Source organism: Loxodonta africana, chromosome 5 (assembly GCF_030014295.1).
Source record: "Loxodonta africana isolate mLoxAfr1 chromosome 5, mLoxAfr1.hap2, whole genome shotgun sequence".
NCBI classification, from domain to species: Eukaryota; Metazoa; Chordata; class Mammalia; order Proboscidea; family Elephantidae; genus Loxodonta; species Loxodonta africana.
This window is the reverse complement of record NC_087346.1, coordinates 20,257,459-20,268,382: the sequence shown is the minus strand read 5'-3', so window position 1 is coordinate 20,268,382 and position 10,924 is coordinate 20,257,459. Positions and strand designations below refer to the sequence as shown.

The following is a 10,924-nucleotide window of genomic DNA, read 5'->3' as shown; positions in this document are numbered from 1 at the left end:
TCTGGTCTTGGCTTTATAATTCTGCCAAAAATGACTGCCTGGGCTACTCTCTTGCAAGTGATTTGGTCAGTTATTATGCAGACAAGGTGCATAAAACCACTGTATTGGATTAAGTGACCTTGTGGGAGTTGGTCAATTACTATGCAAATTAGTGATTGTGGTCTACCCAGGGGACTGGTCAGTTCGTGGTCTGGCTGGGAGAGCTATGCCTTGAAATTGAATATAAAGACAAATCCCACAGAGGTTGAAGAGGGACCTCGCTACCATCAAGAAGATCCCGGAGCTGAGCACATCTTTTAGACCTGAGGTCCCTGCACCGAGAACCTCCTAGACCTGGGAGAGAGAGAGAGAGCCACGACGCTAAAGAGGATGTGAGATGGCAAGAAATGGCAGCAACCATAGCAGAACCCAGTGGAAGAGAAATGGCAGCAGCAGTATGAGTGGCGAGAACCAAGGGACTGGCAGACAGCTACAGTGTGGCATACAGCTAGAGGGAGCTGAGTGCCTTTGAGCAGGAGGCTCACTGGCAGGGAAGTTCCCTCCAGGTACTTGCTGGCAGAGCTAAAGAGTTGTAACAGTTGCCTGAGCAGGGTAGAGGCCTAGAGAAGGGCCTGCTGGCTGGTGCAGCCAAAAGAAGTTTCACCAGCTGGCATGGTCAAGAGAAAGGCCTGCCTGTGGGCACACTTGAGAAGGAGCTGAAAGCTATCTTTGTTGGAAGCTGTCTTGATTGAAGACTATCCTATCTCCTGAATTGTATCCTGTTACTTTCAAATTGATCTCCAGTACTTCAAAAAGCCCAAAAGACAAATTCCAACTGTCTTCATAACATAATAGAAGCAGTGACCTTTTCATTTTTTTTTTTATATTTTTGGTTGGAATTACATCAATTTAGGGTAATTGTTGTAATGATAAGACTAGCTTGATCATAAAAAGATTTGTCTTTGAAAAGGAAAAATGTGGAAACAAAATTTAATCAGGTAAAAACATTTTGTTAGGTAGACCTGTCATTCACCATGTAGAGTACATGCTGAAAAATAAGTGTCGTGGATGGTGAAAAGTCTGGGAACCATATACTACGCTATTCTCCTCTTCTCAAATTTTTAAGCGATAGTGTTTTCAGTGTCGAACAGTGTAGGTTAAGAAAAGAAACTTCAACTGTACCTGCCTTTATTTAATTCAACAGGTTCATAGAAAACTTCCACCACCCGTCCGTCAGTTTGTTGTGCCTCGGTAGCTTGCGTGTTGCTATGACACTGGGAGCTATACCACCAGCATTTCAAATACCAGCAGGGTCATCCATGGTGGACAGGTTTCAGTGGAGCTTCCAGACTAAGACAGGCTAAGAAGAAAGGCCTGATAATCTACTTCTTAAATCAACCAGTGGAAACCTTATGGATCACAGCAGACCATTGTCAGACTTGCCTTAGATGCAGGTGGGATCGATCACTACAGGAAGACATCGTGTTTGGCAAAGTAGAGGGCCAACAAGGGCAAGGGAGACTCTCAGTGAGATAGATTGGCACAACCACCACAAAGAGGGACTTGAACATGCTGGTGATCATGAGGATGATGCAGGACCAGGCAACACTTCTGTTGTACACAAGGTTGCCATGAGTTGGAGTCAACATCACAGCAGCTAACAACAACAACTGAAAACTTTAATCCCATACTATTATTGCTGTTGCTAACTATTTATTGAATCATTAACTAAAATTTAACAAAATCAAAAAAAAGCTAAATTGCTTTAACTATGTTTAAGAAGTAATGCATAGGATATATTCAAGGCCATTTTGTAAGTTTCAGAAAATGCCATTAATCAAATTATTTAAAATTATTTTATGAAAAGTAAAGTATGACATATGCACATACATTTTACTCAGAAGCTTTGGATATATTCCAATTATACATTATAATAATAATTACACATTATATATTACATTATATTTTCTTTGTTGTTGTTGTTAGGTGCAGTAGAGTTGGTTCCAACTCACAGTGACCTGTAGGACAGCATGGAACTGCCCCACAGAGTTTCTAAGGAGTAACTGGTAGATTTGAACTGCCAACCTTTTGGTTAGCAGCAGAGCTCTTAACCACTACACCTTCAGGGCTCTCATATTTTCTTTAGCTTCAAAAATACAGTTAATATCATAAGTTCTTTGTGATACAGGCTTTTTAATTTTTCATTTCTTTCAAACAAGAACTAAGTTATATGATAAGCAGTGTTTTTGTTGCATCCATATTGAGGTAAAGCTGATTTACAATAAACTACACATGTTGAAAGTATAAAATTTTGGAAGTCTTAACAAGGAGCCCTGGTGGCACAAACAATTAAGAGCTTGACTGTTAACTGAAAGGCTGGCGATTCAAACCCACCCGGAGGCTCCATGGGAGAAAGACTAGGAGATCTGCTTCCATAAAGATTACAGCCAAGAAAACCCTGTAGAGTCTCATGGAGTCACTTTGAGTCAAAATCAGTTTGATGGCACCTAACAACAACAACAACATATGTATGCCCTCATAAAACTATCACCACAGTGAAAAATAATGAATGTATCTCTCACTTCCAAATGTTTTCTCTGATCCTTTGAAACCTCTCTCTCCCACGATTCCTTGTGACCTGCATTCCCAGGCAACACAGATTGTCTTCAGGGGTGGCTAGATAATTTGTGGGGCCTGGTACAAACTAAAAATATGGAAACTATTATCAAAAAGAAGAGATAAATTTCTTTTAAAGGTATTAAAGCTCAATGTTTTTCTTTCCTTCCTCAGTCTCCCCCTTAGCTTGTCATGGTGTTTTGTTGTTTTTTTTGATATTTGATATTCTATGTGAAGAAAATACTGAACTAAAATTACTGGCGTGAATTTCACCATCTGTCCTTTTATTATTCAATGGAAGTTTTAAATGCAAATAGGAGATTACACAATTTATAGTTAGTAACTCACACTAAATATATGCATATGTATTTCTTAGGAGAACAGTGGGAAAAAAAACTGCACAAAACTTACTCAACTGTTTTTATTTCTCATCTTGATACATGTACATACTCCCAACACTCTCCATCTTCAGCTTAGTGGTGAATAAGGAAGGATTAAAATGAAAAGGAATGATGGATCTCTCTATTTCCTTCTATGTCATTATTTTCACCATAAGTGTTGGCTAACACAGGGAAGCAACAGAAGTAAGAAAGGATATAATGAGGTTCCTTGGTTTTCTGTACTTCTCAGAATGTCTTTGCCTTGTTTCTGTATTTAGAGCAAGTTTTGGTCTTTTTTTTTTTAATCATTCTTTTATTCATTTTTTTAATCATTCCCAATATGTTCAATTTTTTTTCACTTCCTTAAACATATGGAATATAGTCATAACATCTGTTCTAATGTTTTTGTCCATATATTTTATCATTTTGTGTCATTTGAGTCGCTTTTGATTGATTCTGGCTCATTATATGTTGTATTTCCCTGGTCCTTGGCATACCCAGTAATTTTTACCGGATGCCAGACATTGTCAATTTGACCTTGTCAGGTACAGGATTTTTTTTTTTTTCTAGTAATATTCTCAAGCTTTGTGCTGAGACACGGTCAAGTTATTTTAAAAGCTTGACCCCTTCGAATCTGGACTTTAAACATTGTTAGGCAGGACCTGAGATACATTTACTCTAGGGCTAAGTTTTTCCCAAAAGAAGATGAAAGGAATACAGAGAGTCACTGTATTCCAAATAAACAATTCAAAAAGATTGGTTAACATTAAACCATTTTAGGAAGTAGCATATGATCAAGAACTGATGGTACTGAAGGAGGAAGCCCAAGCTGGACTGAAGCCATAGGCTAAAAACAAAGCTCCAGGAATTGACAAAATACCGATTAAGACGTTTCAACAAACAGATGTAATGCTGAAAGCACCCACTCGTCTATGCCAAGAAAGTTGTAAGACAGCTACCTGGCCAACCTACTGGAAAGTATCCATATTTGTGCTCATTCCAAAGTAAAGTGATCCAACAGAATGTGGATATTATGGAACAATATCATTAATATCATACGTAAGTAAAAATTTGCTGAAGATAATTCTAAACAGTTCCAGCAGTACCTCAACAGCGGACTGCCAGAAATTAAAGCTGGATTCAGAAGAGGACATGGAACGAGGGATATCATTGCTGATGTCAGATGGATCATGGCTGAAAGCAGAGAATACCAGAAAGATGTTTCCCTGTGTTTTCTTGAATGTGCAAAGGCATTCTACTGTGCGGATCATAACAAATTATGGATAACATTTTGAAGAATGGTAATTACAGAACACTTAACTGTGCTCACGAAGAACCTGTATATAGATAAAGAGGCAGTCATCCAAACAGAATAAAGGCATACTGCATGGTTTAAAATCAGAAAAGGTGTGCACCAGGGTTGTATTCTTTCACCATACTAATTTGATCTGCATGCTGAGCTCCAAGAAGCTGGATTAGACAAAGAAGAACGTGACATCAGGACAGAGGAAGATTCACTAACAACCTTCGATATGCAGATGACACAAACTTGCTTGCTGAAAGTGAAGAGTACTTGAAGCACTTACTGAAGATTAAAGACTGCATCCTTCAGTGTGGATTATATTTCAACAGAAAGAAAACAAAAATTCTCACAATTGCACCAATAAACATCATGATAAATGGAGAAAAGATTGAAGTTGTCAAGGATTTCATTTTACTTGGATCCACAATCAACGCATGTGGAAGCAGCTGTCAAGAAATTAAATGATGTGTTGCACAAATCTGGTGCAAAAGACCTTTTTAAAGTATTAAAAAGCAAAGATGTCACTTTGAGGACTAAGGTGTACCTGACCCAAGCCATGGTATCTTCAATCTCCTCATACGCATGTGAAAGCTGGACAAGGAATAAGGGAGACCAAAGAAGAATTGATGCATTTGAATTATGGAATATTGAATATGCCTTATATTCATACTGAAGGCTGTGGTCTTTGATGGTCATCAGTAAGTGCTTCAAGTCCTCTTCATTTTCAGCAAGCAAGGTTGTATTGTCTGCATATCACAGGTTGCTAAGGAATCTTCCTCCAATCCTGGTGCCATGTTCTTCTTCATATAGTCCAGCTTCTCAAATTATATCTCAGCATACAGATTGAATAAGCATGGTGAAAGGATACAACCCTGATGTGCTCATTTCCTGATTCATTAAACACATTAAGTTTCAAGAAGCACAGCACTGTGGAGTATTTCTTAAGAAGGCACTTGTATCTCATTTTGAATTCCTAACTGTAGTTCATAGTCAAGGTTAAGGACCGAAATTCTGTACACCAAAGCACTCCTGTTTTGGAATCTTGCCATTATGCCTTCACATTCCAGCTCTGAAGATTTTGGCCCATGTGAATTTTGATAAGGTAATTTTCGTCTCAGTTTACCATCCATAAAGTAGAACTAATAACACCTGCTTCATTGGAATGTTATGAGATCTAATTTAGGTAATACATACAGTATAAGACAGTTAATCACTTCTAAACAAATAGTTATTATGATTCTCACTAGATTATTACCCTATACATTTTTAGAAGGAAGGAGCTATGTCAAGTTTCTTTGCATTCTCCACACACATAGAGATTAAGTACTTAATAAAGTTTGGCTGATTGATTGATTGCAATGACATTTAAATACTTCTCTAGGCAATAAAGAAAAGAAATGGAAGCTAATGAAACTACCTCAAATGAGTAGATTATATGACTCACTGAACAGGCATAATCACTGAAGGAGAAAATAGTCTCTCTCTACTTCATTCGTATTTAAGGGCAGAGTATGACCAACCCATTAATTCTCAATGTTCTTCAAGACAACTTCACATGAAATTAATTTCTCCTACTTCTTATTCCATTTTAAGTAGAAAAGTCACTATGCTTTACTGACTTTTTTTGTTAAGTAGTTCTGCCAAGTTTTAACCGAATGTGCAATGACTTCCATTTTAGTATCACAATCCAACTTTATTATATTGTCTTAGGTGATTTTTTGGAGAAAATGACAACTGAAGGAAAAAAGAAATTCTCTGCCCAATGTGTTTTTAAAGCCAAAGATGCTCTTTAAATGCAAAGATGGTGTAACTGTGCTGCAATTACTTGAAAGCCCATTTTAAGGCTTTTATTCTTGGTCTTCCCTGCTCCTACCCAGTTTTGCCAAAAGATTGGAGCCAATCTACCAGCACACTCTCAGCTTGTCCTCCTTTTACGATAAGTGGGAAGCCTTTTTGAGAGATGATGGAAAACTACACAGAAAATTAAACCACAGTGGACTAAAAGAGTTCCTACAACCACACTAAGAGAATGATCTAACAAATGCCTGTTTTATGTCAGAAAAGAAGCTTCTTAAACATTGTTCAAAAGCTATGCACAAAATAACATACAAGAAGTATCAAATGGTTTTAAAAAACTTCCTTAATATTTAAAATTCTTTTTCTAAAACAAAACACCACTATAAAATGATTTTAAGATTGTAATGGACTTGTTTAATTGAAATATTGTTATAAATAAAATTTATCTCTTATAATTAATACTGTGAGCTTCTTTTCATTCATTTGAAAATTATCAGGTTTCCAAAAGCAGATTAGATTGAGATACAAAATGCATTGTCTTTAAAAGATGCAGTTAGCAAATAATTAGTAACTAACCAGTGTTTATATGAAAACCATGTGTCCTGAACGAGTTAAATGAATAATATGTTAGAGAAATAAATAAGATGCCACTGGCGTATAACTTAGTGGGTAACAGTAAAGCTGTAGAAGCCAGACTTCCCAGGGTTAATTCCAATACCTCCACCAACAAGCCAGTAAAGCTGTAGAAGCCAGACTTCCCAGGGTTAATTCCAATACCTCCACCAACAAGCTGGGGCCTTAAGAATATTTTTTTCTAATCTTCTGTGCCTTGGTTTGGAGCCCTGGTGGTGTAGTGGTTAAGAGATTAGTTGCTAATCAAAAGGTTGGCTGTTCAAACCCACCAGCTGCTCCTTGGAAACTTTATGGGGCAGTTCTACTCACTATGACTCGGAATCAACTCAAAGGCAACCGTTTGGTTTGGGTGCTTTCATTCAATGATTTATAGAAATGTGGATTATAATTATCATACTTTCCACGTTTTGTTGCTTAATAATTAACAAAATTATTATATGTAAAGAACTTTAAACAATGACTAGAACATAGTACACATCAGATAAATAATACTAAATACTGTTACTACCAATTAAAGTCTGCCCATACTGAAAAAGATCACTTTTGATTTTAGAAGGGCATCTTCCTCATGACAGTATCAACTGAGTGAAGATGATTTGAAGTACTTACTGACAAACAAATGGAGGAGATGAAATAATTAGACAAATGGTAGAAAAAAATTTATTTGAGTAAAGGAACTCAAGTGTGTAGTTTAAAAGATTCACAGAGTTCTAGGCTACATTGATGAGAAAATCTTAAGGGTAAAAGCCCTGAACTTAAGATTAAAAAAAAACTTATACATTTCCAGACGTTAAAAAAAAATGATCTTTAGGAGAAAAGAATCAGGCTGGCATCAGATTTCTCACGTGAAATATAGGAAGAAAAGAATAAGATACCGTCTTTTGATTATGGAGAAAAAGGGCTGCAACTAAATAATTCAATATTTGATGAGTAAATATAAAAGTGGAGTCCCTAGAGGCATAACCATTTAAGCGCTTCATTACTAGCTGAAAGGTTGGTGGTTTGAACCCATCAGAAATACCTCAGAAGACAGTCCAGGCAATCTGCTTCCAAAAGATTACAGTCTTGAAAACCCTAGAGAGTGGTTCCACTCTGCACACATGAAGTCTTCATGAGTCAAGTCAACTCAACAGCACCTAACAACAACCACGAATGCGAAGTCAATTCTTCATAATGAAGATGCGATGAATAAATCCATTTTTACTCAAACAAGTAAATAAACAAGGTAATGGATCATATAAGAATAAGTTATTATAACTAAGGTGGATTTCACAGGCCATTTGGAACACAATTTCTCATGATAAGGAATAAGAAGAAATCTGATAAGAAAAACAGGTTAGCTACATCTGCTGCTTCTATCAAACTGAATGGAAACCTTGACTGTTCATCCTAAAAAAATTTCTGTAGTAAAATGTATCATTTTCAAAATCTTGAATCTAGATCAAAAGGTCTTTCTAGCAATGAAGATCTAAATACAAATAGCATGAGCAAATGCAGAATGTGCCAAGCAATTTTTGAAAATGTGCCAAAAACTTATACTTACATCTCTCCACATTCAAGACCTCCACCTCCTGACTCCCACCCTGGAGCCTGGCAGTGAGTTGGTGCTCAGTAATTACCTGTTGATGATGATGGGCTCTGAATTTTTTTTCCTTTTCTACTTTAAGATTTTAACACTGGATTCACTACTTACAATGTAGTTTCATGATAGATACATATTTATTGAATCAAGCACCAAAACAAATGATCAATTTAGTAAAACAAGAAATATTATTGATGGTGGTGATTAGGTTTTACTTCATTTTTTTTTTTTAAGCAAAAAATAAAAGGATTTTGGGGGGTCTTGGGTTGTTTTGTTGTTATTTTACTTTTACCTTTGAAAAATGTCACTGAAAACCAATCACAACTGTTTTTTTGTTTTGTTTTGTTTTTTGCTTTTTGTTTCTTGGTTGTTTTTTGTTTGTTTCCTTCCCAAGTCTGTGAAAGCTTTCAAATTAGTTACCACTCTACTTAGCATCCTTCCATGTCTTTCTAATTTTATTCTCCATTGTTTAGCTGTCTAAACATGTGTAGAAACAGGAACTTGGGAGTTGGGCTTCCCTGTTGTATTCAGAATCATAAATACTTGAATTGGAAGGAAAAAACTATTCATTCACAATTGCTCGTTGCTGGGTCCAAGATGCCAGTGAAAACATTCTTGTTTTTTTTTTTTTTGAAAGGGTTTTTGTTGGAGGTTTGTTTTGTTATATATGGTAAGAGATTCTGGCTTATTTAGAAGGATAGAGAAAAAGGAAAGAATAACTCAAAATTCTATGAATAAAAAGTTACATGTGAAGCTTGGGGGAAAAAAACTAGGTAGCAAAGGGCTCTAATGAGAAAGCTGCTCTTACTGATTAGCTGAGCCACTCGTGTTAAAGGAACTCAGGGAAAAATGTGAAAATGAGTTCTGCCTTCTCCATCCTATCTTTGTATTTCAGGCCAAAACAATCTAACAAAAACACTATTAATTACCAGATAACTCACCATTATAAATAGTCTGCCAGTCAGATCAATCTTGACCTCCTCTTTATAGTTCTACATAAGTATAAGATTCTAAGACATAGGATGTAGTATTCATAAGGCTTGTATTTTAATTTTGCAAGTAAATACGTTTATTTAAGAAAATGAGAAATACAAATAAGCAAAAATAATAAACTTATCAAAAATTATACTCTGTTAACCTTCCAAAATTTAACCTTCCAAAATATGTCATTCCAGACTCATTTATTAGCATATGCACATACATGAATGAATAACTAATTTAACAGAATGAGAATATGCATATGTGTGTATAAAACCTGTTTTTTAAATTCAAAACATACTATGATCGTCTCTTAATGCCAATAAACATAGCTATGCATTATCATTGTTGTTTACGTGTGGTCAAGATTCTGACTCATGGTGACCCTATATGACAGAGTAGAACTTCCCCATAGGGTTTCCTAAGCTGTAATCTTTTTTTTTTTTTTTTAATTTATTTATTGTGCTTTAGGTGAAACCTCATAAATCAAGTCAGTCTCTCATACAAAAAGCTATACACACCTGCCGTGCACTCCCAGATGCTCTCCCCTAAATGAGACAGCACATTGTTCCTCTCCACCCTATATTCCCTGTGTCGATTCAACCAGCTCTTGTCTCCGTCTTCCTTCTCATTTCATCACCAGACAGGAGTCTCCCACATAGTCTCATGTGTCTACTTGACCACGAAGTTCACTCCTCACCAACATCACTGTCTATCTTATAGTCTAGGCCAAGCCCTGTCCATAGAGTTGATTTTGGGAATGGTTCCAATCTTGGGCTATCAAAGGGTCTGGGGACCATGATCATCAGGATCCCTCGAGTCTCAGTCAGACCATTAATCCTGGTCTTTTTATTTAAGATCTGCATCCCACTGTTCTCCTGCTTCATTAGGGATTCTTTGTTGTGTTCCCTGCCAGGGCAGTGACTGGTGGTAGTCGGGCACCATCTAGTTCTTTGGGTCTCAGGCTGATGGAGTCTCTGGTTTATGTGACTCTTTCTGTCTCTTGGGCTCATATTTACCTTGTGTCTTTGGTGTTCTTCATTCCCCTTTGCTCCAGGTGCGTTGAGACAAATTTATGCATCTTAGATGGCTGCTTGCTAGTGTTTAAGACCACAGATACCTCTCACAAAGTGGAATGCAGAACATTTTCTTAATACGTTTTGTTACGCCAATTGACCTAGATGTTCCCAGAAACCATGGTCCCTAGACCCCCGTCCCTGCTACGCTGGCCTTTGAAGCTTTTGGTTGTATTCAGGAAACTTCTTTGCTTTTGTTTTAGTCCAGTTGTATTGACTATCCCTGTGTTATGCCATGTTAATCTTCTCTGTATCATTCCAATTTTAGTATATGTGCTGCTGAAGCAAGCACAGCTGTAATCTTTATGGTGGCAAATGGCCATGTCCTTCTCCAGCAGAACAACTGGTGGGGTTGAACCACCAACTTTTTGGCTAGCAGATGAGTGCTTAACCTTTGTGCCACCATGAATCCTTACTCACATTGGGACACAATTTCAATGGTAAAGGAGTCAAACATGGTTTCCAGCAGGGCAACCTCTTGCCTTTGGTTTGGTTGCCTAGAAAGGCAATGCTCTTTATAGGCCTTTGCAAGATTAAATACAGAACATTATTCAAAACCCCAAATATTTACAATCTATAT

At 36.9% G+C, this 10,924-nt stretch overlaps 1 pseudogene; it reads right to left on the bottom strand.

The window, feature by feature from the left end:
• Positions 1–10,576: 10,576 nt before the first annotated feature.
• Positions 10,577–10,636, bottom strand: LOC111750820 (U6 spliceosomal RNA; annotated as a pseudogene).
• Between the last annotated feature and the right edge of the window lie 288 nt (positions 10,637–10,924).